At 42.3% G+C, this 27,904-nt stretch overlaps 1 protein-coding gene across 4 annotated transcripts in view; it reads right to left on the reverse strand.

The window, feature by feature from the left end:
* The window catches only part of ARHGAP6 (Rho GTPase activating protein 6), a 532,244-nt gene that overhangs the window by 142,722 nt on the left and 361,618 nt on the right, over positions 1 to 27,904 (reverse strand). The window contains exon 1 of one of the 4 annotated variants that reach the window (XM_023248926.2): positions 19,018 to 19,203. The exons of the other annotated variants lie outside the window; for them this stretch is intronic. The gene's annotated coding sequence lies outside the window, so the exon portion shown is untranslated. Of the gene's footprint in view, positions 1 to 19,017; positions 19,204 to 27,904 lie in introns of those variants that run through there. 4 annotated transcript variants of the gene reach the window in all.

A 27,904-nucleotide genomic window follows, 5' to 3' on the forward strand; every position in this document is an offset into this window, starting at 1 on the left:
CAACAGGCTTTGCAACTGCAAAAGTTACCCCAAATCTTTGGTCGATCTGCTCCGTTAGAAAAGCACTTTACAGGGATGGCCAAAAGCATCGACACAGCCCTGGCTGATTTAGTCAGCACTTGGCCGGCTTCTCTGGACATGCATCAACGTGGCACCCATTCAAACAACAATCAGTGATAGTTTATAGTGGATCCCTTACATTACAAGAAAATCACTTTTCTTTTGTAAATGCTGTTGTTTTCTGATTAGATTAGTGGGAATGTTCTCATTTTCCTGAAGGAAGAATAAAAGAGCGCCCCAAATCATTTCCAAACCTTGCACATTTATCCCCGAACATCGGAGCCTTATTATTCTGTGTGTCGGTATAGCTATTTTACAGGAACACATCCCAGTGACTTAGTGGACCAGCATAAGACTGGATCGGATGGATTGGGGGGAGTACACAATCTTTTTAATAAAACCTAGTCTCCAAATGTAGAGTTATCTGAGGTTGCCAAAAGGCACCTGAGGCTTTGGAGTACAACAATTCTCATTTTAATCCCATTTTCAATGCATTCAATCCAAAGAATATTAACCTACAGCGAGACTGTTTTTCAGATCAAATAACTGAATGTTCTAATCAAATTCTCCCAAGGCTAGAGAACAGCTAATTCTGTGAAAGACAACCAACTCAGTAATCATAGAGGCATTAAGGTGACTCATTAAAACAGGCAAGTGTTAGAAATGGGCTCTTCCTCTAAATGGCACCTCTAGCTTTTTGTAATTCAACTAATCCCAATGCACCTACACAGGGACAGGTTCCGTACTTCAGTAATGGACTTAACTTCACGAAGGCTGATAACACCGGGCAATGCTGACACCAGGGTTATGAGATCATTATGGGAAGTTCCTGGAACCGATGTCAGGGGAGTGATTCATTCATTTTGTCCATAATGGTAAAGCTTTTATGGATCGACATTGGAGTGGTCATTTTGCAACATTTCACGAATCTGGTTTGAGTATTCAATAATCTAACATTCTTACCATCAGCAGCTGTTTGTTTAGCTAGGAAGGACGGCGAATTGGAAAACTGAAGCCATTTGCCCCCTCACCGCACTGAAATTAACGGTTGTTTTCATGAATTGATTAACTTCGTGATTAAATAGCCCAACTACCTAACCCTGACTCCTGTCATCTGTCCCATCTCCTCCCAAGACAAATTGTTTGAGAGTTGGACCTGTGTTCAAGAACAGTCACAAGCAGACTCGGGCCATCATTTTGCAACTGTCACCACCACCGCCACGGCAATGACGACAACAAAAGCTAACAATTCCTGAGCACTGGCTCTGGGTCAGCTACTGCTATGAGCACGGTTCAAAGTGTCCACAGGACTCCACCATGCTGCTTCAGAACCCTAAGGGGACCCACCAAATTTCTCAAGGGTTAATGAGGTACGCATGGGTCTTAGAATTCCAGAAAGCACAGCGACTATGCTCTTGGCATCTCTGAATAGAATGATCTTATGGTGGAAAACACAGAAACGTGATCCTTCAGACATTTCACAAGTATTAACTGAGGGTCTCCTGTGTGCCAGGCACTGAGCTGCTATGCTCCAGATACGTTCCTCATTTAGCCATCACGACAACACCTCTGTTTCCGTTGCCCAGGCAGACAGGTGCACGAACTTGCCCGTGGACCCAGAGCTGGTAAGTGGCAGAGACAAATGAAGAGTCACTCGGTTAGTCATCTGAGTCACTTGGCACATGGTGGCACTATTCATCTGGGCCCTCAGGCTGGAAACTTCAGGATCTCTCCCCCGTTACCTCCACGAAACTGGCCAGTTCTCCTGAGTGACTTCTCAGACCTCTCCCTAATTCCCCTCCATTCCCACATGCTTGCCCTGGCCCAGGCCCACCTTGGCTTTCTTGTGTTGTTTTGTTTCTTCTTGTTGAGATGAAATTCATAGAATGTAAAATTAGTCACTTTAAAGTGTATTGTCCGGTGGCACTCAGGACATTCACGATGTTGTGTAACCACCACCTCTGTCTACTTCCAAAACAGTTTTACCAACCCTAGAGGAAAGCCAGTACCCTTTAAGTAGTATCTCCCCATTCCCCCTCCCTCCAGCCCCTGAAAACCACGAATGTATTTTTTGTTTGTTTGTTTCTCTGGATTTGCCTATTCTGGATCTTCCCCTACAAATGGAACAAGATATTATGTGACCTAATGTTCTGGGGTTTCACCCATGCTGTGGCATGAACCAGTGCTTCGTTCCTTTTTTTAAATTAAAAAAAATTTTTTTAACGTTTATTTATTTTTGAGAGACAGAGAGAGACAAAGCACGAGCCAGGGAGGGGCAGAGAGAGAGGGAGGCACAGAATCCATAGCAGGCTCGCACCAGGTTTTGAGCTATCAGCACAGAGCCCGATGTGGGGCTCGAACTCACAAACTGTGAGATCACAACCTGAGCCGAAGTTGGACGCTTAACCGACTGAGCCACTCAGGCACCCCAGTGCTTTGTTCCTTTCTACCGACAAATAACCCATTGTGAAGACAGACCATGTTTTGTTTACCCATTCATCTGTTAACGGATATTTGGGTTGTTTTCACTTTTCTGGCTATTGTGAATAGAGCTGCAATGAACACTCATGTACAAGTGTGTATGTGTGTGTGTGTGTGTGTGTGTGTGTGTGTGTGTGTGCATACTTTTTAAATACCTGTTTTCAATTCTTTTGAAACATATACCTAGGAGTGGAATTGCTTCTTTAAAGCACACACCTAGGAATTGGATTGCTGGGTCATATGGTGATTCTATGTTTAATTTTTGATGAACCCCTCATAAGCTTCTGCATGGACTCATTTGACAGGATGGTCTCCCCTTTCCTAATCCCTCTTGTTCACTGCAAGCTGGAGCCTACTGGTGTCACTCCACTGCTGATACACTTTCAGTAGCTCCCCAAAATGTACAAGGACAACCGGCAACCCCTCAGGGCTTTGGACGGCCCACACGGGCTGGTCCCAGCATCCTGGCCTCAACCTATCCCTCGGTGTAGTCCCATTTTCCTTAGACTTCCCCATCCTCCCCTCCAAGCCACTACCAGAGTCTCCAATCCTGGAGCTTACACTCCCTTTCAGGAATGTGTCCCTAGTAGACCAGCTCGCTGAAATTCCCTCCCACGTATCAACACTCTGCCTCTTTTGGAGATCTGCTCAAATACCATCTCTTCCAGGCCAACTTCAGGGATGCTCCCTTCCTTCCCCAGCTGGAGACAATCTTTGCTTTATCGGCTCCCCACTAGACATTTTATCTGGGCCACTGTCAGAACACTTGCCCCCAAAGGCCGTTCATCCAAAAGAACTTGAGTACAAGTCTCATCTCCCACAAAGTATGTACATTCTGTGAGAACCAAGATCATATTTTGTCTGCCCTGTCCACCATAATCTTTCGAATATGGCTGGCATTTAAAAAACATTTGATGAAGGATGGAATGAAGGCATGAATAGATACAGCATATCAGATGTAAGTACCTCCTCTGCTGTTTCAATTGGCTCCAGCAATCATGCCTGCCTAGGACTCTAGCCGAACAGAGGTTAATGGCTCGACCATAGAGACTGGTGCCTAGAGGTGAATCTCAAAGGAAATCATACTTGACTAGCTGGGTGATGGTGGGCAACTTACTTAGCCTTCCTGTGCCTCGCTTCCTCATTTTCAAAGTGCAAATAAGCTAGGTTTGCTTTGAGTATTAAAGATGAACTAATATTTCTGAATCTCTTAGAATAGCTCCTGGCACATGACCAGCATTTTAGAAGAGTCTGTTAAATAAAATAGGAGAAATGAGCTAACTGCTTATGGTCTCAATGACAAAACTGTGATTAAGACAGGCAGAAGGAATACAAGGCTCTTTGAGCTGCAAAGTAAAGGTATTTACTCAGGCCCGCTAACCAAACTCTCCATGTGAATTCACATGCTGTAGATCTGTAATTGATTTACTATGTGTTATTCTTCTACTTTATACGTTTGAGGGTCTGGGGCCATCACAGAGAAGCACTTATGGTCTAAACCCGATATGCCACCTCGTCCAAGGTTGTCATGGGTAAGGTAAGTGGTAACTATCTGTCGATTGGACTTCCCTGGGCAAATGCAACTGATTACCAAGAAACCATAGCCAGGTATGGCTGTGGCTTACGTTGAGACTGTGAAGTTAGGTAGAACAACAAACAAAACTGAGCATATCGCTAAATCAATGAGAGCCAAGTACCTAAGTACATTTCCAAACGATATGTTTCCTTCTCATTCTAATCCACTCATTTCAGCTCCTTTAACAGATTTTGCATTCTCACAAGAACTAGACCCATTGTGTACGCTCCGCGACCCTTTCTGCTACTGCTATCCTCATTAACAAACTCCTCTTAGAAATATGCCTTGTCGGAAAAAACTCAGAGTCTCCAGTTGTTTTGTTTATTTCCCATGACAGAGCCTCCCCATGGCATCCGGTTTACTCCTACATTTAAGAGCTGGTGAATCTCAAGAGATGTACACATGTACTCACCTTCCTTTGCAAATGCTAATGATGCAAACAAACACAAGGCAAACTAAAATGTTCCAAAGGGTGCATGCATTCCCTCGTCCACAGAGCAGAAACCCCACCCCCCCGACATACGTGTGGTGTGGCTTGCTGGTGATATCAGAGGACCCCCCCCCCATCTGATATCTAGTGGTGTGAATATGTAAGGAGCGATTTCAACAATTTTGGGAAAATGCATTTTTTAAATTGAACTTTTTATTTTGAGATGATTACAGATTCACATTCAGCTGTAAGAAATAATACAGAGAGCTCTCCTGTACCCTTCCCCCAGCTTCCCCCAGGGGAACTTCTTGCATAACTGTAGTACAATGTCACAGCCAGGAAACGGACATTGATACCATCCAAAGACATTATTCCGATTTCACCAGTTTTATGTGTACTCATTTGGGTGTGTGAATGTGTGTGTGTGTGTCTAATTCCATGCAATTCTGTCATGTGTAGATTTACACGACTACCCCAACAGTCAAGACATAGAACATTCCATTGTTGCAAGGATCCCTCATGCTACCCCTTTAGAGCTACTTTCATCTCCCTCTCAACTTAACACCTTCTTAAATCTGGCAACCACTAATCTGTTTTCCGTTTCTATAATTTTGTCATTTCGAGAATGTTATATAAATGGAATCATACAGCATATAGCCTTTTTTGACCAGCTTTATTCACTCAGCATAATGCCCTTGAGATCCATCCAAATTGTTGAGTGTATCAATAGTTCATTCCTTTTTATGATCAAATTGTATTCTATGGTATGACTATACCACAGTTTAACCAGAAATGCTTTTTGATTCAATGCAATTTTATTCGCTGCACTCACGCTATTCAATGCAATGTGACTTTGTGGGGAATTACATAAACTACTTTGTTTTTTTTATGACAATACCCCCACAGTGAAGTAAAAATGAAGTCGATTTTCTGTATATTTTAAATTAAAGCTTGCACAGGTGTTTCACTCAGCTAAATATTTTAACTGGGACTATTTTAGCTCTGAATTATCCAAATAATCATCTTAAAAATATTTAATTTAATTTAGCTTGCAAAGAACACCTCGCTGTGAAGTAAGTGGTGGTAAGTTAAAGTAACTAATGATCATGATTATTGCGATTTAGTCTTCTGGCCATTTTCTACTTTGGAATTTACAGGGAGCCAATGAAAGTTCAAACACACTGTATTTTTGGCAAAGGACCCTCATGCTTTGTCTGCATTTTACTGCTTCCTTTGCACCTGGGAGCAGCTATTTTAGGACTGTCTAGACAATCACTGCAGATTTAAAGGTCTTTTCCTTTCCTTTCAAATAATCACCAAGCATGGAAGGTAATAAATAGATGATGCCGCAGTCTCTCATCCAAGATACCCTTCAAATAGAGTTGGGAATGAGAATGCCTTTGGTCTGGCTCACAAAATTGAGAGGCCTTAACATATCCTTCCGGACTTCTACCAACGCATGAAGCTTTAAACCAACAAGAAGTTCTCCCGCTATCCATACCTCTTCACTTACGGTGTTGGGATCACACTTTTTGGCTGAACCGTATGAAATGGCCAGCATGTCACCATTTGGGGACCTATAAAAATGGCAGTTTCAAGTGACCCAACCAAAGAGATTTGGGAAGGAATCTGGGAGTGAATCTCTTTGTCTTTCAAGACATGACAGACAGCATCCAAGCTTTCCACAAGACTCTGGGAGCCCACCGTCCTTAGGCGCCATATGTATATATGTATGAATGATACCTAACGATAATTGGTACATTTTATTCGCTTCCTTGTGTTTTACCATTACTGTATTTATTTTTCAATAAAATAAGATACACACATTGTTTTTCTGCTCACACACTACCATTTCTACCATTATGTTCAAGTACTTTCTCCACCCTTACTCTGTTTATCGTAACCATCTTCTCCACTGTGGATACATGTGCCCGAATTAGCTTGGGTGTCTGGGATCAAAAGCATTTCTCCTGAATACCAACGGAAGCATCAGAAATAAAAGCAGCCCTTGAAGGTGGAACCAAGGGTCCACTCACGATGGAGAACTCTGCCTGTGCCAGACGCTGGGTTCAATGAAGTGAGGGGGGTGGGGGGCAGATCAAAAGTGGATGAATACTCGGTCTCTACATGAACAGATTACAAATCTGTAGAGGAATAAAATTATAACACCAAATGAAGCAAACACAGCACAGAACCGAGTCAAAAGACGTGAATTCCACATCCAGGGGCCACAGCTTACTAGCAGTGCAAGTTGCTTGACCTCCCCTAATTCCTCCCTTGACAATCAATTAATAATTCTGATCTTACTCTTGCTTTCACTTGATATTTAATAAGTTCCTTAATGAGAAGTTTATATCACGTGTAAATTATAATAGATACCACTCTACCAATGCGAGTCGTTACTTTTTAAAAAATTCTTTAAGTGTTTTTATTTATTTTTGATACAGAGAGAGAGACAGAGCATGAGTGGGAGAGGGGCAGAGAGAGAGGGAGACACAGAATTTGAAGCAGGCTCCAGGCTCTGAGCTGTCAGCACAGAGCCTGACGGGGGGCTCGAACTCACGGACTGCGAGATCATGACCTGAGCTGAAGTCAGATGCTCAACCGACTGAGCCACCCAGGCGCCCCGGGAGCTGTTACTTTTAGTGAGTATTCACTGCGTGCACAGATTACCCCAGTTCATCCTCACTAATCTCAATCTTGGGCTTTCCTCCTATAAGATGGGCAAATTAGGCTAAGAGAAGTTGATTAACCTCATCACTGCCACAAGTCTCTCCTGCAGGACAGTAATGAAGCCCCAAGCTGAAGGCAAATTTCTCCAGATTCATCAGTCATTTTTTGCTTTCTAATTGCCAATATCTACTCACTTTACCATGTTTCACTTCTCGGTCACTCATTAATCAGACTCAGTCTGTTTTCTACTGCCACTATTCAGATAAAACTGGTTTGGTCGAGATCACCATGTTGCAACATTCAGGGGGACTGTTCTGCCTCCACTCTACCTGATGCCTCAGCAGAATTAGACTGAGCTGACCGTCATCTTGCATCTGTTTCCCCCCTAGCTTTGGCAAAGACATCACTTTCCTCACTTCTGCCTTCACTAGCCACTTGATCTAGCCTCTTTGCTGCTGCCCTTCCCTTTTTCAAGCTGTAAATGATGGCATGTCTCATGGCTCTGTTCTAGGCTAATGCCTCAAGTCAAACCTTCTCAAGTTTGTGCTCAGGATCTACAAACCTCCAGATTCAGACTCACCAGAAATAAGTTCCATCAGGGAATGCAACTTTTTGACATTAACTGCCGAACTCCCAGAACCTGAAAGAGTCCCAGGCATACCTTGGTGGTCAATGAATATTTGTTGAAGAAATGAATTGCCTGAAGTGCTTGTGAAAATCTGGGCTGCATTCCTGGACTTCTAAATTGGAATCCCAGTAGATCTGACATCTGAGAACCAAAATCTCTGGTCTTCTGTCACATGACCTTTCATCCATGCTCTTTCTGTGACCCAATACTCTCCCCTCTTCCCCATCCTGCAGTGCTGGGGAAGGCTTTCCTAAACCTTGCCTTTCCCAGTGCCACCCAAACTAAATCAAATCTCTCTACTGTCCCCCCTCACAGAACGCTTGCCTTTGTGGAATTTAGTGTCCCTCAAATTTTACACATACATGTGTGACTCTTTAAAAAGTCCTATCTCTCCTGCCAGCCTGCCTTGGATCATGTAGGTTTCTCTTTATCATCATATTTCCCTTTCTCCATCTAAACCTTACTCATTGTGAGCCCTCAAGAAGTATCAGTGAATAAATCAATATATATGATATGGATTGAAATTATATTACTATAGCAAAAGCATGTTAATAATATATAAAATATATTTCATTATATATTAATGATATGATAAATAATCAATAGTTACATGATGGCATACATTTCTCTCTCCAGCTTCTAGCTCTCCTCAGAATTCTAAAGTCATATCTCTATTTGGGGGCTTCATATCTCCATGTGGCTATTTAATGGGTCTGTCTACTTAAAACTGTCCAGGAACTAAACTTAAATCCTCCCACCCCACAGTCATTGACCCGGGTGCTCAAGCAAGAACTTGGGAGTTGCATTTGATTCCTTCTTTTCCTATATCAGCCTCCTGTCCTGCAGCCCTCTGCCTCTAGAACACATTGCGAACCCCTCCTTTCTCCATCTCCACAGCTGCTCCCCAAACCCAGTCCTCTATCAACAGTCAACTGGATGATCGCCATGGCCCAATGACCAGCCTGCATCCATTCCTGCTTCCCAGCAATCAATTGTCTACACATAACTCAAAACAGCTATCACATCTTCCCTAAATAAAGACGCATCCCAAGCCAGTGGCTTCCTGCTGCAATAAAGTATACACACTTGAGCTAGGCCTAGCTGTTTCTTCTGCCTGGAATGACTGTCCCATGTGCCTTCACCCCCTGCCCATTTCACACAGCTGGCTTCTTCTTCTCTTTCGGTCCCCAGATTAAATGCCACCTTCTCAGAGCAACATTCTCTAACACTCTACCTAAAATGAGATTCCGTATTCTGATATCTGTTATAGCAGAAATCTGTTTTCTACACAGCCCTTAGCACAACTTGGAGTTACAGATTTCCTATCGTTTACCATCTTGTGTCTGCAGAAAAAGCTCCATGTCAGTCTTGTCTGCCACTTCATCCCTAGCACCTCAAAGTCCAGAACATCGTTCTCTCAATAAATGGTTGTTGCATGAATGAAGAAGAGAAAACCGGTCAAAATAGAATGGCCTCAACAGGTAAGTGGCTGCCAGGACCTGGGGGGTAAGGGAGGGGGTGATGATAAAGAGGTAGCATGAAGAAATTTGCAGGGGGGTGGGGGTGACAGAACTCTTCTGTATCCTGGTTGTGGTGGTGGTTATACAAATTTATGTATTTATCAAAACTCATAGAACTGTACTCCCCAAAAGAAGAAGTTTACTGTATGTAAATCGGAAAATAAATGATTAAAATTATGATGTTTCCAAAACCCAAGTCAACTCGGAGCAAACCTAAGAATCCAAGCTTCACCAGTTTGGAGCTCTTTTGGGAGGCAGGGGTGGGGGGGGGTCAGTTAACTTCCCGTGTTCATGGTTAAGTACTGACTCAAACCATACTTCCTCATTTCTCATTTATCAGTGCAAAGAAAGGAAACAAAATAAAGATGTGGAGGATAAACAATACGAGCAAAGACAGTGGTAAAATAATATTTAAAATAATCATGTGATAAAATGTCAGCATTTGAGACACTTGGCTCTGTTTGTATTGGCTCACCCCTGTGGTGCAGAGGCTGTGGACTGATTTCATAATGGTGCCTCCCACATATACACCCACAGCTGACCTCTGCTTTGTGCAGTTGATAATGACTAAACTTCACATATTATGCTGGCAAAATCTATCCCTTCCCTGGAGGGCTGTTGCACACAGAGAATTATAGTTTCACAGCTGGACAACGTTTCTTTCTCAAAATATTATCACGATCAGCTTTCATTAGAATGAAGTTATATAGGCTGATAAATTGTTGCCTTTTGCCAAATTATTACTCATCATTGTATATTCACCCAACATATGCCACTGAGAAACTCCATTCTATCGAATTCACAATATTAATAGATTCTTTAGGCATGAACTGTACACTCTAAAATAAGCACATGGCATACGTTTTTTATCTTGTGACCATTCCCCCAACCCCCACTATTGACTTTTATCCATTAGAACATGTTGATGGATATACCATTTCAAAATGAAATATTTGGATATCTGACTCCGATTTGGGGAAAGGGAAATGGTGAGCTAATTTCCTCTTTTATCGAGCTGAATCACTGAGCTCGTTCTGTTGCTATGCACGCATGAGTCAATGCCATAGCAACCTCCCAATTTGCTCTTAAACACACAACAGCAGTATGATGCTAATAGGTATGGGTTTTTTTTCAATCCTTAGATTTTATGTGTTCTCTCAGTAGTTTTAATGTTATGCTATAACATTATGCTATATGCTATATTGCATATATATGCATATATGCTATATTTTACAATACAGGGTTATCTAGTTATCCTTTGGAAGTCTTATCACTGCTGACTGTCATATATATCATCAATACCAGGGCAAAGGAGTGCTTACTTCTTGGAAAATTCTCCCATAGTTTCCCTTTATTTTTCCTAATCCTTTGCTCACAATGAAAAGTTTGCATTTTGGACAGTATGGACTGGATTCTCTTTGTGAGGATCCTAAATTTAAATGGAACTAAAATATATTATTTGACATTCATGAAATACAGAAATGCACAGACTTCTTGTACACCCATTTAAGTAAATGCAACGAACATGTAATTATCACTCGCTATGCACTAGGAAATGTGCCAGGTTCTAGAAAGAAATAAAAAAAAAATCTTCACTATCAAGGGATTCAGAAAATATGTAAGAGGCAAAGATAAGAGGATATTATAGTTGCCTTGAGCTCTTGCTGTAGAAAATAAGGCACAGGTACTCTTGAATTCTGCCACTTTGGGGTTTAGATTTTTCAGCTACAAAATATGCTATAGTATCTGACTTTAGGCTAGTTTAAGAAAGTCACAAAACACACCATCTCAATCCCTACTGTCTGTAAAGTGTCACTGGCCAATGGACTGGAAAATAACTGACTTGTTCCTGAAACACGCAAAATAGGTTTCTAATTCCACACTTTAAAATTATTTGGCTACCCGTGCTAATATTCTAATTATTTTAGGTGTGTTATTTTATAGATGGGCAATACATTTGGCTGAAATTTTAGCTATCTATCCACCCTTCCACGATCGTATGTCAAGGAATCCGAAGTGAAGGAAAAAAACTGGTTCAGGTCATTTTTGTTTTCATCTAAGCATCTACTTATAACTTGAAGAAGGTGTATCAGGTACCTTCGGAAACATGCTGTCATTAGCCAGATGCATTGGGAAATGTCTCACCGAACTGGGATCTTTTCATTTCTGATCAGGTGGAGAGTTGCGTGTTCGTAACATTATGCACATTCTTCGCACGAAGTTCACTGTAGCCAGCTCCTGTTGATCTTAGAAGTGGGAGCAGGGGCGCCTGGGGGGCTCAGTTGGTTGAGCATCCAACTTGTGATTTCGGCTCAGATCACCATCTCAGTTCATGGCATAGAGCCCAGCATAGGGCTCTGCGCTGACAGCATGGAGCCTGCTTGGGATTCTCTCTCCCTCTCTCTCAGCCCTTCCCCCCACAAATAAAAAAATAAAACCTTAAAAAAAAAGAAGTGTGTGGGGGTGCCCAGGTGGCTCAGTCAGTTAGGCGTCCAACTTTGGCTCAGGTTGTGATCTCACAGCTGGTGAGTTCGAGCCCCGCGTCGGGCTCTGTTCTGACAGCTCAGAGCCTGGAGCCTGCTTCCGATTCTGTGTCTCCCTCTCTCTCTGCCCCTCCCCTGCTCATGCCCTCCCTCCCTCTCTCTCTCAAAAATAAATAAAAATATTTTTAAAAGTTAAAAAAAAAAAAAGAAATCCAAGTGCTTGAAACCCACCCCCGATCTACAGAATCAGACACTCCAGGGAGTGGGGGTCCGGGAGTCTGTTTTCACACACCTGCCCCCCCCGCCCCGGGGATTGACCCCATGCTCAAGTCTGATAATCACTCCTTCAATACACATTTCTTATTTAGGATCAAACATACATACACTTAAATTGGGAAATAGCTCTTCTCTTCTTTTGGATGCTGTGAGGGGTTTTTATTGGTCAGTTTTATGTTACTTTTGGTATTCTAACAAAAGTAGGATTTCTGCGGATCCTGGTGTAGTTCTCACACAAGATCACCCAGTTCCTGAGAAATTAAAGTCATCATAAACATTTTAGCTTCCAAGAACAACCTACTTAAAATATAAGCTATTGGTAGCAGTAATGGGAAGACGACTAATTTGAATGACCTAGCAGCTTGGGTCTGAAGAGAGAGCAATGGCTTAGAGTCAGAGACACTTTAGTCCAGCACGTACAGGTTAAATGGGGGTTTCTCAGCCTCAGGGCTATTGGCATTCAGGGCCAGATAGTACTCTGTTGGAGGCAGGCTGCAGGATGTTTTAGCAGTAGCCCTGCTCTCTACCCACTAGATGCCAGTCGCCCCGCCCCACCCCCCAAAGCTGTGGCAATCACAAATGTCCCATTATCAAATGTCCCCGGGGAGGGGTAAGTAGTCCCCAGTTGAGAACCGTAGGGTTAAATGATTTGGACCTGTTCTACTGGTCCACTGGGAACTCTCCACTTTGGCTGCACAGTGGAATCCATTAAAAATACTGATGCCACGGTCCATCCCGGCCTGGTTGTATCAGATCTCTGGGTAGGGCTCAGGAATCTCTAGGTACTTTTTCAAAGCTCACTAGGTGCTGCTGAGGTGCAGCTGAGACCTACAAACACTGTACTGACATCACCGTGCCTTAATTTCTTTCCCTGGGAGATGGGTGCAATACTATCTGTTCTAACCCTCACATAGGATGTCCCAAGGATCGAAGGGAGAATATTTGTAAAGGCACTTGTTCCTCAAAGCACTAAGTGTGTTAAGGGCAGCAGAGAAAAATAATGCGCTTGAAAAAGTGGCCATTGAAATGGAAAGCTGTATCCAGTCTTCTATTATGAACCGGGATGATTTATCTTTACTGTCTCTTGAACGCACACCTCATTTACAATAGGCAAGAAGTGTGGGGAATCTGCAAAGTCTGTCTTGAGAGTAAACCAGGAGTGCCATTTAGTTCTGGTTGGACAGAGAACCATATCAGATCAGATCAAACTAGTCCCACCATGCACCAACAATAATGTGCACATCTAAAAGAGAATCACTAATATTTCTATCCTCTTGGCTCTCGATAACTCATTTTAATAAGTAAGAGAGGATTCAAATTCATCTGAAAATAAATTGCCCCTTTGAAAAGTGTTAGCATGTAGACGAATCATATACATTAGAAATGTGGTATCGGCTTCAACTGTGTCCACATGTATTATTTCTTTTTTGAAAAAAAAAAAAAAAAGATCAAAATACCCAAAGCAAGCAATACCAAATGTTAATGGTTATCAAATCTGAACAACAAATATACAGATGTTTTTTTAGTTTTTATACTTCTCAGTGTTTGAGATATTTGATTGAAACTAAGAGTATGTTAAAGTCAGTTTGGACAAAGCACCAGAGAATTCTCTGGAGGAGAAATAAAGATAACATAGGGAAGGAGAGGCCAGCTGGAGGCAAAGGGGTCCCACCTCACAGTGCCTGGCTCTGTGTACATTGCTGGCATTTTGCAGGGAGGGGACACTAGGCCTTTGACATTCAAGACCAGTGTTGAGCTTGCCCAGTGTGTAAGGAGATCTTACTCGTTTATTTTCGTCAAACGTTCTACCAGCTTTTAAACAAAGCAAACTTCTCCCCTCCTGTACTTCTCTCCATCTCTAGAAACCAATGTGGTAGCAGCTGTGACATTTTACACAAAAGGGAGTATGAGGACAGCCCTGTAGGCACATCTTGTAAAAGTACCAATTTGTAGGGGTGCTTGGGTGGCTCAGTGGGTTAAGCGTCCGACTTCGGCTCAGGTCATGAATTCACAGTTCGTGGGCTTGAGCCCCGTGTTGGGCTCTGTGCTGACAGCTCGGAGCCTGCAGCCTGCTTCGGATTCTGTGTCTCCCTCTCTCTCTCTGCCCCGCCTCCACTCATGCGCGCGCGCTCTCTCTCTCTCTCTCTCTCTCTCTCTCAAAAAAAAACATTAAAAAAATTAAAAAAAATAAAGGTACCAATTTGCTTAAAGCACTAGACTCACGTGTGGGTTGTAATCAGATAAGTAAAGAGAATAATTTTTCTCCTGGTGGGGGATTTGGCAAAGTACAACCTGCAGGCCAAATTCAGTCTGCTGTTTCTGTAAATACAGTAATAATTTAACACAGCCTGGTCTGTTCCTTTACATATCGTCTCTGGACGCTTTCAGCTACAATATCAGAGGTGAGTAGTTGCAACAAAACCCATACGGTCCCCCTGCCAAAAGTCTCAAATATTTACCATCTGGCTCTTTACAAAAAAAACTTTCTGAACTCCTGTCCTAGAGTATTAACATATAAAATCTTCCCATAGAAGCTTAATCATAAGTGATTCGACAAAATAAAAAATTTTAATGACTTTTTGTATTGCAGTCAAATGATAATATACATGCATTCTATATTTTCTTATAACACCAATAAGCCAATTATAATATTGAAATATTAATTACCACTTTTTGTCTTTTAAAAAATTGAGGTAGGGGCGCCCGGGTGGCTCAGTCGGTTAAGCGTCCGACTGGCTCAGGTCATGATCTCGTGGTTCGTGGGTTCGAGCCCCGTGTCGGGCTCTGTGCTGACGGCTCAGAGCCTGGAGCCTGCTTCGGATTCTGTGTCTCCTCCTCTTTCTGTCCCTCCCCCACTCATGCTTTGTCTGTCTCTCAAAAATGAATAAATGAAAAATAAATTAAAAAATACGTAAATAATTGAGGTAGCCTACAAAGGAAACCTGACAGAGGATGTATTGACGATCTATAATTTAACATGTTAAACTGTTACTGTGTGACAGGCTCTCAAACTGGCCCTTTCCTAGAGTAAAACTATTTTAATTGTACAGCTATTTGTAGTTGAACAACTGCATTACATGCAAAAGTACCTATGGAAATTTATTGACCAAGAATCCTTCCCTTTTTAAAGAAATATAGAAGTCATAGCTGTATGCTAGAGAGAAATATAAAAATGATTTCTTTTAGTCCTTTACAAATAATTACCTTTATAGAGAGTAAAGATGACATTTATGTTTCAGCATAAGTAATAGCCTATTTTTACTTCATTTCACATGCCTGGACTTTCCAGTGCTTGGAGAAATTTGAAGAAAAGAAGGTACTTTTGTAGCCGCGTAAAGCTGTACCATTCCCAGCAGCCTCATAAATTGAAAATGAGACCCTACTGATACTATTTCCTTTGTTTCTCCTCAAAATGATCACAAAATAGGAAAACAGTAAGTAATAAAACAAAGAGAGTGTCGAGCTATGGTTGCCAAGGCAACCAGAATCCTATTTCCTTTGAACTTCGGTGGAGCATCCACTGTAGTTCGATCGGAGTTCGTGTTTCCTTAGGAAGCTGATATAGATTCAAAGTCTTTATTATCCACAGCAGTATCATTTGAATCAAGCAGGTGAAGACGAGAATACAGAACAGGAACTGAAATGCCCGCGGCATTCCTGTTATGGGGAAAAGATGGGGAAACGACCCTAGCATGCCCAATGGCCAAGAGAGCAATTGCCTCCACTCCACTCCATCCAAGCATTTGGGGTACCAGCCGGCCACTGCCACGTATGGAAATGTGAGCCCCACCCCTAGATAATGGAATAACCACACACTCACTGAGCTGCAATCCTCTCGGAGATCCCCGTGGACCCGGAGAACTATGAGAAATGACAGAATGGCTGGTAGGCACACTCCACAGATTAGCATCTGGGGACCTTTCTCTTCAAGGGAGAGATTCATAAACATCAAGTTTGTCTTCATAGTGAAAGAAAGAAAATGTTTCCATATAATTATGAGGAAGCTATCGCTACTCAGTGGTGTCCCATTGGCCGCTGCCTTCAGGGCTGACGAGGCTATTGTCTACTTGAAGTGCAGAGTGGGAAATATAAAGATAAATGGGTACGCCATTCTCATTCGTCTAAGACCCTGGAAAACAGAGAAGTTCTCCATCCTGGTATAGGAGAAAGAGCACCGGGGAGGGGTCAGAGGTCCCTTTATGTGCCTCTAGACCAGAGACCATCTCCTGTGAGTCCTGTCGAATCTCCTGGGTCCATCTCAGTAGCCTGGCCCACTGTAAGAACTCAATCCAGAACTCGCTAGATAAATGAAATAATGAGCACCACTCGATTCTGGGCGTGTCACTTCAACATTTTTGAGACTTAGTCTCCTACCCTGTAAATATGAATTAGATGCTTGAGAAAAGTAGAGCAGGCACTATGCTCGTCCTGCTCCCTATTCACAACGCCCTTAGATTTGTGGGCAATTCATTTTATTCCTGGTTTTTTTTTTTGTACTACAGAGATAACAACGATTGCCACAAGGTGGGGGGGGGGGGACGGAAAGATGTATCACGAGGATGGTGACAGAGACCACTGGTGGGGATTGGAGTATCATGGTTTTGGGACGGAATTCTCTGGAAAAAAAAAAAAAACACAACAGACACTAGCATTTTTCACTGAACCAATAATGTGATAACAAATACTTCCCAAATTCACTCTCTCTGTGAGTGAATTCACCTCATCTTTCTGGTGTCTCCATTCCCTGATATTGTACCTTATTTCTTTATTTTTTGTTTCTAGGACAGTGACCTCATCTCACTTACTTTATTTTCTGCTCTTTGTTGGCTATCCCCTGACACCGCAGAATGAAAGTATCAGCCGGGACACGGATGTGTGCCTATTTTATTCAGAGCTGTACCTCCAAAGCCTAGGATGCTCATATTATGAGCAGTGAACGAATCACCGAATGAGAGAAAAAAGTACATTCTTCTTTAGATCTAAATAGAGAGGAGTTAGACATTTCAAAGTATACATTTTCCAAGCAAGAAAATGAAGCGGTAATTGAAGACAAATTTTGGAATATTATTAAATCCAGTAGGAGAAGGATAATCCTTTTTGTCAGAAAAAGTAAGGTAAGGAGACCAAATATCCCAGACTACTACCCATCAAATTCAGTAACCAGAGTGGTTGCTCAAATACAGATGCTCTTGATATACATAAACATGTATACAGAATGGATGCTGCCTGTATTTTAGGCTATACGGAGGCCTGGGAACTAGGACACAATGGGGACACAAGACCTTGGGAAGCAGGAGCTGTGCATTCGAATTCTTTCTCTGCCTTTTACTGCCTATTGACTTTGAGCAGTTAGAGAATCCCTCATGTTTCGGTTTTCTCCTTGCTAAAACTGGAATATGGCCCAGTGCCTTGCAAGGCTGTTGTGAGGGTGAAGTGAAGAGGTGTAAGTAAACTCAGGAGACAACTTTCAACAGCCAATAACTTCCCCAGCATTACCTCCCATCACCCGCCCAGTTCCGCCCTCACTAGCAGGAGCCTTGCCCCAGTCACTGAACCCCTTGGTCTCCGCTTCCCCTTCCTACAAGATGAGCGATTAGGTTAGAATGATTCCAAATAGATCTGCCACTCTGAAAATCCTGTGCACCCACTTTTACTTCCCCAAATATGTACTTATGGGGCTGGATGAAGTAAAGAGATATGGTAGAGATAATCTAGACTTATCTACAGAGGATTGTTAAGTATTGTGAATTGTTTGTGTTATACTTCTATACTCGTAACCCTAAAATGTAATTTTTCCTCAACAAGTCTTCTGGAAGAAGAGTTCTGTTCCGTGTCTCAGCAGTTCAAACTCCCGAGAGTTTTTCAGTGTTTGGCGGGGGGTGGGGGGGGTGGGGGGTGCTGAAGAGGCCCAATATTTTCAAGATGTATGTAATTTTGGTGCTAAAATCTTCCTTTTGCACTTATTTTTCTTAAGTTTATTTATTTTGAGAGAGAGGGAGAGACAGAGAGAGAGGGAGAGAGAATCCCAAGCAGGCTCCACACTGTCAGCGCAGAGCCTGGTGGGGGGGCTCGAAACCACGAACCATGAGATCGTGACCCAGAATAAAGAAGTGTGGTTCAGATATATCAAGAGACCTCCTAAGAACCCGTCAAGTTTGCCAACACATTTCAGTTGATTTATGCTTTCAAATTGTTATTCGTTTACAAGTTCCCACATTTATACTGCCCAAACAGGATGGATCTGACAATCTGTGAATAATGAAAAAAAGGAAGAAAATCAAGTTACCAAACACATTAGTTTCCCTTTGGGTCCTATGCACCCAGAAGACACCTTGGATATGGCACAGAAATATTTACTTGGGATTAACAGAAAATAAGTTACCGGTTGCCATTTAGTCTTTAAAAATCCATTTTAAAATTTATATATTCAAAGAGCTCCGAGGGGAGGAAAATCTTCTAATTCGAATACCTTTGAAGAAAAACAACGGCCTGAAATATTTCCAAATACACTAGTGAAAAAGAGCTCCCTTGAGTACAACCACGATTTTTAATTCCTTAAGGTTTGTCTCGGTCATATTCAGTTCACACACCTTTGAGTCAATTCCAATCTCACACACATTTCTCCTGTTTCCTCCTATAGCCAGAAAATGGGATGTTTTACTGCAACCACGCACACCCTTCAATTTGCAGAAAAATGATGACTTTTAACCCACTAAAGAAGCATAAGATCATACTCGGGGCTGAAGTTAGTCAAAACGAATAAAAGTTTTTCCAGTAAAAACACATCCTTAAATTCTAAATTAACGTTGCCTGGATAAACAGCTACCACGTTAAAATCGATACCTATGTCACATAATGAAATACAGGTGACCTAGAAACACCCAACTTACAAATATCCTGTACGTGGGAACAGCCAGCCCAAGCGAGTCGGACCAGGACTAGGGCGGGCTCTCCCCAGGTCTGAAGGCGGGAGAAGGATTCCCCTTGGTCTCTTCCTGTTGGACACCGGTGTTGGTAGTGTTAAAGCAGGTGGGAGAAGTGGGAAGCCATGATTCTCGTGCCTCCACAGTAGTCCCTTCCCGCCATGCTCACCAAGGAATCCATTTCCCATAAATGAAACCAAGAGTGCCTTGGTTCCCAGGCGGGTCCATCAGAAGTCCGCTGGGCCCACAGTGCAGCTGGAACTGTGCTATTAATACTAGGCTGACTTCCCACTTGGAAGCCAACTCCAGCCCTGACAGTGTTCATCAGCTCTGTTATGGTTAAATGAATTTGTGGGCGGTCCTGGGAGCCTGCCAGTTAGAACATCCTTTCTGTGGGAAAATTCCTGCCGAGGCCCAAACAACTCACTGACAAACACGGTTGTGGACCACACGTTGGGAGACCCTTAGACATTGACAGATCAATCCTCACCTTTCCATTCTGGAAATGCTTGGGTGATTGTTATAATAAACCGTCGCACAGATAAACGTACGGCAGGTGCAACACTCAGCACACGACCATGGTAACTAATGGTAACTAATAACTAATACCGTCACCATTAATGTAGTAACAGACCTACCTCTCCCCTGACTCATGTACACATGTACACACTCATTAGGACACTTTATACATTTCTTCTAAGTTTATGTATTTATTTTTGAGAGAGAGCGAACGAGAGAGAGAGAGAGAGAGAGAGAGCATGCACATGTGCCTGAGCAGGGGAGGGGCAGAGAGAGAGGAAGACAGAATCCCAAGCAGGCTCTGTGCTGTCAGTGTGGAGCGTGATGTGGGGTTCGAACCCACAAACCATGAGATCATGACCTGCGCCAGATGTTCAACTGACGGAGCCACCCAGATGCCCCTAGGACACTTTAGACGCATCACACACATGCCCCACCATACGATGTTCTATGCGAATATGTTTTCATCTATGCAGAAGTGTCTTTGTCTTTTCTTGGGGAAAAGATGAACCATGATCCAGGCTTGAACTGTGTCCTTTAACTGTTGTTCTCTTGCTCTGGGGATTGATTTGTACTTGTTCATCTACATTCTTAACTGGCCCTCCCCAGGCCAAAAATACAGCTGTAGGACAACCAGCCAAAACATGGAGATGCCCAGCCATGGGACAGAAAGTGAAAGAGTTGTAATCAAGATTAGAGCTGGGACCTAAGTGACATCATATTCAAATCGAGAGACTCTCAAACCGAGAGACTCTCTATTACATAACAGTCCTCTTGGATTAGTGAAACTTATACGTGCAAAAGTTACTGTCCTCATCAATGGCAAAGAGAATTGGTAAAGGCTGATGAATTACAGACCCGAATAGTTTCTACACGCACATACAGAGCTACCATTGCGACAAAAGAGATGTAATCTGCGAGGAGATGAAAAATATTCACTGCCTGGGAGCCTTAAAAATGCACACTGTTTACCAGCCCAAGTGAAGCAATGGCAACGCAGAAGCAGGTACATTCAATACGCCTTCAGCACAGGGACCACTGGAGACCAGAGCGGTACATGAAAGAGCAGAGGGTTTCCCAAATCTGATACCTTCTTAAGTCAGTTGATCAATTTTTTGCCAAAGGGCAGGGGCAGAGACAAAGGCCAAGCTCAGTACAGTGACCTGTCCTCCAGGGAGAGGACCGGAAGAGATTCCAGCACACCTGAATGATCTCCAGTACAGGGTCATTAATGACACGTCAGCTTTAGTGTTACATCTTTCTTACTTCATCATCCGCAAGGATAAAATATCCTAGCACCCACGGGGAATCTGAAATGAAGTAAGGGCAGATTTGGGTTTATTTCTTATAATAAATGCCTGAGGACGATCTTTTAGTTGTTATATAATATACATAAATCTCAACCAGTGGCTAATTTTATACTATGTATCCATATCATGTTCATCTAGATTGGTGTAGATACACTGTGTACATGTGTAGATAGACATACTGCTTTTTCATACAGTGTGGATGCTAACTGACCTTTCAAAATGTCTTCAAAGTGTGTTATCAAGTTCAAGCACACTCAGCACCACCTCCATCTGGGGTAGCTTAGAAACTACTGCCTCACTGGCATGTTTCCAGCCTGAAAGTTGCAAGGATGCACATCTGTATTGGTTGTTACAAGCATCATCCTTTGCGCTATTGCAGAAGTTGCAACAAAAATCCACTCCTGGGGTAGCCACAGCTCCTGGGACTGTTCAGTCTGATCAATACACAGAGGGAAGCCCCAGAAGAAAGTATTCTCTAACAGGCATTTGGAAAGAAGGCAAAAAATAATTTCTCCATCCAAGTTAGGTTAACCTGCATGGTGCGGTGGAAAACAGAAGAAGGTGTTGACTCCACACGGTACTCTCTCCCGGGCAAAAGCATTTTGAAATAAAAACAGCTATTTTAAGAAGTTTGAATTTCAAGTCACCCCAAGAACTAAACTCCTTCCTTTCAGGGACTTTGCCAATCCTGACCAGTGTTTCGAAGTCTTTAGTGTTGATGTATCTGTTAGGCTATACTTGTTTGACCAGAAGCAATCTGTCTTGGTCAGCAATAAAGCTAGAGTATACCGCCCCCCTGCCAAAAACAGGATGGCAGATATGTTAATCTGGGCTAAGTTGTCCCATGGGCCACACCTATTTCTTGGTAGCTGATCAAACCCAGTTTAGGATAAGGCGTTTGCACACGTGGCAAGCGGCCCAAATGAATTTTTGCCAGATCCCTCCTTGTTTCAGTTCCTTCTTCCCTAATTGCGCTGCTTCCTCTCAGGACTTTCTGATCACTCTCTCTGACCCCATCACTGGAGAGGGTGTGCTCGTAAAGTGGGTGCAGTCATATTCTAGACAAGTCGCTGCCTGGGATTTCTAAAGAGCCGACAATCTTTTAGGACTGCATCAGGCAAACTTTCCATGCAAAGAGATGCTTGTAATACCCGAAAAGGACAGAGAATCTAACTTTGTAGTTTTTGGTGCCAAGTTAACAAGAGAGGCTGGATTTTTGGTGCCTGATGGCTAATAAATGGTTATATGTATGGGAGAATTCGGTCTTTCGTAAAACCTGATAGGGATACGATGGAGCACTAGTTAAGCCTTACCACCATGAACTTCTTTAATGGCTTCCACAATTTACCAAAGAGCACCTAATGGTTGTGAATGTCTAAACTAGTCAGGGTCAGTGTGCAATATCTATCCCACAAGATTATTGTCATGATCATGTGAAATGATAATTGGAAAGCATTTAAGACAGAGCCTGGCACCTTAAGACAGATATATAGACACATAAATTATAGATATATATATAGAGAGAGGTGTTCACCATCACCACCATCATGATCATGATGATCATCATCATTATCATCATCATCGGCAACCGTCGTGGTGAAATAAGGACTACTAACCATAGAATTTTAGTTAAGAAGGGAATGTGATCTATCATAGAGCAAAGTCATAGGTAAACACAGTAATATACAGTTCTTTCAAATAGAAGGATGTCCCAATAGTTCATCAGTCTCAATATATTTCACCTCAACAGACCATCTATCACCTTTTCTCCCATTACCATGGAGCCAGAAGGCTTACGTAAATGATCAATTTCAGTCAAGTACTGGGCAAATTTTTCTGGAACATTTGTGACCAGCCAGTAGAATGCAGCAGAAATGCTTGCACATTCACGTGAACTGAAGAAGAAATTACCAAAGAGGACAAAACTACAATGGCAGAAACTTGGCCCCATCTTGCTCAACATCTTCATCAAAAACTTACATGAAAATATAGATCATGCTTATCAAATTCGCAGGTGGCACTAAGCTAGGAAAAATAGATAAGATAATAAAAGAGAGAATTAGGGTTTTTAATATAGTTTCCATTTATGTATAATAATTTAATTAGATCCAAATGTTTAGGATGAGACTAACACAAAAAGATTCAAACACAATAGAGAAGTTTGCACTTAAAATATAACAAAAACGAATCAGAGAGAGAGAAGCGACTTGAAAAAGAGGTAGAGCTCTTCAATTGTCCACTAGGCCCAAAGGAAGTCTGACAAAAATGCTAAAGCAGGTAGAGGAAACTTGAGTTGCAGGAAAAGAACTTGAAGATCCAACTCAAGAAAAGTGATAATGCACTGGGCTCCATTCAGACCAGAGAACTCCTGGAGCAGCAAACTGTTCTTTTTTAATTTTTTTTTAACGTTTATTTTTGAGACAGAGAGAGACAGAGCATGAACGGGGGAGGGGCAGAGAGAGAGGGAGACACAGAATCTGAAACAGGCTCCAGACTCTGAGCTGTCGGCACAGAGCCCGACGCGGGGCTCGAACTCACGGACTGTGAGATCATGACCTGAGCCGAAGTCGGCCGCTTAACTGACGGAGCCACCCAGGCGCCCCCACAAACTGCTCTGAAGTCTAAAGACACTGATGCATACAGCAAGCCCTGAATAAGGCAGTGTGGATGGGAGGGGAAGGTTCCGGAAAGTCACTTAATAAAACTTTAAGGCCCACTAAAGGAATTGAGGCTGTTTAGTCTGTCTGGAGTTGGGATACAAGAAATGCTGACTGGCTATCGGTCGAATTCAGTAGTAGATCTGGCCTATCTTTCCAGAGAGAAGATGTCAAATGACTGAATGGGAATTACAGGGAGTAGGCCTGGCCTTTCCCAAGGAGATCCTTTCTAAAGAAAATGTTGGCGCAAGGATAAGTGACTTAGGGGTGAGGGGAACTCTTAACGCTCAGAGCTTCATGCAGATAACTATTGGCTCACCCATCCCCAGTGTGGAGAAAAGGATTCTTGCTTTGGGTGAAAGACCAAACAAATGATCTTTGAGGTCCCACTGCTGTGATTCAATTCTCCCACATCAGTTTTGATGAGAGGTATGAACAAGATGCAGGGGTTCGTTACGAGAGAAGGAGATACTTAGAAATGGGAGATAAGAAGTCTACTGATGGCTCTGGGTAGCTGAGGAGTATAGCAGGTGCATAGCCTCCTTGATAAATAGGTCCATGCTAATTAATGAATAAAGGCCTGGACCAAACTTTATTTTTTTTTTAAACATTTATTTTAGAAACAGAGAGAGAGAGAGAGAGAGAGAGAGAGAGAACATGAGTGGGGAAGAGGGGCATAGGGAGAGAGAATCTCAAGCAGGCCCCACGCACAGCACAGAGCCCAATGCAAGCTCAATCCCATGCCACTGGGATCATGACCCGAGCCGAAATCAGGAGTCCGATGCTCAATGGACTGAGCCACCCAGGTGCCCCTGGACCAAACTTTTTTTTTAGAATTTCACGTAAGGCTGATCCTACTCTGAAGATGATAGAGTAGAAGACAGGTTTTCCAGCACCCTACAGGCTATCCATGCCCTCTGAAGAATGAGATGATGCCTCGTGTGCTCTCACAACCCCCACAACACCTTAGATACCAGGCCTCCAGCAGGAGCTCCGTAGCCACTTGCTGCTTGGTTAACTTTCTACTTTTTCTCCAGGGGATTCAGGTTAAAGAATGAGGAATGACTCATCAACAGTGGAAAGTCTAGTTAGGCCAAGTGGCTATTTGCTTGACTGCTTTTACTGGGGTATATGATCCTAACCTAACTGGAAGTATTTTGACATCAGGGTGATAAAAACATGGCTTGGGCTGTTTTGTGGCAAAATAGCACAGTAGTGTGTCAACGTGGGTTTTTTTTTTTTTTTTCTTAAACCTTTTGATCGCTGTTAATTTTTTCACTTGTCTTTTCAAAAATACACTTTTCTTATGTCTGATGGGACATTAATGAATTTTGTTAGACTGCACTTCAACACTATAATGATTTGATATAATTATTTGATATAATATTGTAAGACATTTTAATATAGGTATCTTTCAATAACTAACCAAACTTTCTAGAACAGTCACATCCATTTAATCACCGTACAGCTAAATGACACCAAAGCAACTTGAGAATTTATCGCATAATGAAATAACACAAAATATCCACATTGCCTTGACCCAGAAAGGAGGAAAATGGTGCTACAGAGTTAGAGCAAGGTTAGGACATACTGTAGGGCATACTTGTTGGAGGGACTACATTTTCAAATACCTACTTTAGCTCTTTGTTGCCATTGGTTACACACTTAGTACTAACTGAGCCTGTGCCTCCCACTAATTCGTTTTCACCTTTTATTGCCAGGAGATGATACTTTGGGTCAATTGAGAATGCCACAGCTTTTGCTCGTGCAGTCTCTGAGCATTTCATTGTGAATTTTAATTACCATGTTGTTGTGCTTTAGGAACCACCCCCAAACTGCGTTGAACGGGGAAGTCATTTTCCTCGAGATAAACTTTTTAATTAATATCAAAATGACAGACACATACACAATGCGTCATTCTTTACAGACACTGGTTCATCATTGGACTTAATCACTTCCAGAGCAATGCAGATGGATGAAATCCAAGGGGCTCTGATTCACAGGATTCCTGGCTTTTCTCCCATTCAGTTGGTGGGAAATTCTTTCTCTTTTTAAGTTAGATGAGGGGTGGAGTTAGAGAAATCTGTATGCTACACTCTCATGATTTGGCTCATGCCTTTATTGGTCTCCAAATCTGATATGTTTTTTGGGCAGTTGATCAGACTCCTAATTCTACCCATTGCATTCAAACAGCTGTAGTATTTTTCTTCTCCTTTCTTCCCCCAGCGTTGCAGCACTTTTCAAATATGGGGTCTCTCTAGCTGGCCGCACAGATCCGCCTGAGCGACGCACAGCATCTCTGCTCTGTGCTAAGTCACTTACAGCCCAGGGATGATTTTGGGTATCTTATAAGTCATGACCAACAGTGTGCTAGGGACCTAGTGATTTTCTTAATACACGTCTGCTATGACAGAGCCAGAATTACCAACCAGGTCTGCTTTCTCTCAAACTGTGCCTGAGCTGTCACTTAAAAACATTGAGATCTCACTCACATACCATAAAATTCACCATTTTAAAGTCTGCAGTCCAGTGGGTTTTAGCACACTCAGAGAATTGTGCAACCATCGCATCAGCTGTAAAATGTTTTCATCACCACCCCCCTCCCCAAATCCATATCCAATAACAGTCATTCCCCACTCTGCTCTTCCCCAGTCTCAGCAACCATGAATTTGCTTTCTGTCTCGATGTATTTGCCTATCCTGGGTATTTCATATAAATGCAATCATACAGTATGGGCCTGTAGTGTCTGGATTCTTTACTTAGCATCATGTTTTCAAGGTTCACCCATAGTGAAGCATTTACCCTTCTTTTCTTTAATTTTTTAAATTTATATTTTAGTTAGTTAACATACAGTGCAATATCGGTTCCAGCAGCAGAATTCAGGGACTCATCACTTCCATACAACACCCAGAGCTCATTACAAGTGCCCTTCTTTTTTTTTTTTTTTTTAAATTTTTTTTTTTTCAACGTTTATTTATTTTTGGGACAGAGAGAGACAGAGCATGAACGGGGGAGGGGCAGAGAGAGAGGGAGACACAGAATCGGAAACAGGCTCCAGGCTCTGAGCCATCAGCCCAGAGCCCGACGCGGGGCTCGAACTCACGGACCGCGAGATCGTGACCTGGCTGAAGTCGGACGCTTAACCGACTGCGCCACCCAGGCGCCCCACAAGTGCCCTTCTTAATACCCACCCCCCACCCAGCCCATCCCCCCCCACCTCCCTCCAGCTGCCCTCAGTTTGTTCTCCTTTTTATGGATGAATAGTATTCTATTGTATGCATGAATCGCATTTGCTTACCGATACGTCAGTTGATGGACATTTTGATTGTTTCCACTTTTTGGCCATTACAAATAATGTTGCCATAAACATTCACGTACACGTTTCTGTGCGGATGCAGGTTTTCGTTTCTCTTGGGAAGACGTTTAGGAATGGAATTCCTAGGTCATATAAGTCTATTCTTAACTGTAGCCTAATTGTTTTCCTCAGGTAGCCACGAGTGATCTCAATTCTTCTGTAAATTCTCCTATAATTTGCCTCTATCAGCTTTATAATAGAAAAACCAGTTTGGGATATTTCATTCAATCTTCATCGTAAAGGTCATCCATTCGTGTCTATGAACAGTTCAATGTAAAGTTCTACAGCAAGTCGAAATTAAATCTGAGGCAATTATCTTCTTAAAAATAAATTCATCTTATTTAGAAGACTTTTGTATGTAACAGAACAGGTAAATTCTCCATTGAGTAGTAATACTGTCTTAAATTAGTATCTGCTATAGCATTTCCTTAAAAGAGCAAACAGTTCAGGTACTAGGTATGAGAAGTCATTTCTTCCTTGTGTCAACGTCAAGTCCTTCAACAGCTGTTCACCCCCAAACCGGGTAGTGTCACATTCATCTTCCGTGAGACAAATGGCCCAACCTGAATTAGTGATGTCAGAAAAAACTAAGTTTTTATATGCAACCTTCTTTTTTTTATATTCCGGAACACATAATTACTCAGAATAACAGAAGAATAAATTTCACTAGATAGTAAGAGAAACTTATTTACAATTGACAAATTAGTTCCGTAAATGGCCCTTACAGGAACATTAAATATAATCAGTCTTGTCTATAAGTATTGTCAGTATACCCTCCAAATCATATATAACCTATAACAAAAGACTTGCCCAAAATGCATGTCGGTACCAAACTTCCTACCACCAGGTTCCAGTGTATGCCAAATTCCTAATTGTCTTAACATAAGCATTATTAAACACTGACTTTATATTGTCTTGCTTCACACTTAGAAAAATATCCCTTCACTTAGTTTCTAAGAAGATGCTTCTCCAGGGATCTTGCAGGCTTCAGATTTGCTTTCATTCTCCTGTCT

This window comes from Felis catus, chromosome X (genome assembly GCF_018350175.1).
Source record: "Felis catus isolate Fca126 chromosome X, F.catus_Fca126_mat1.0, whole genome shotgun sequence".
Classification (NCBI taxonomy): domain Eukaryota; kingdom Metazoa; phylum Chordata; class Mammalia; order Carnivora; family Felidae; genus Felis; species Felis catus.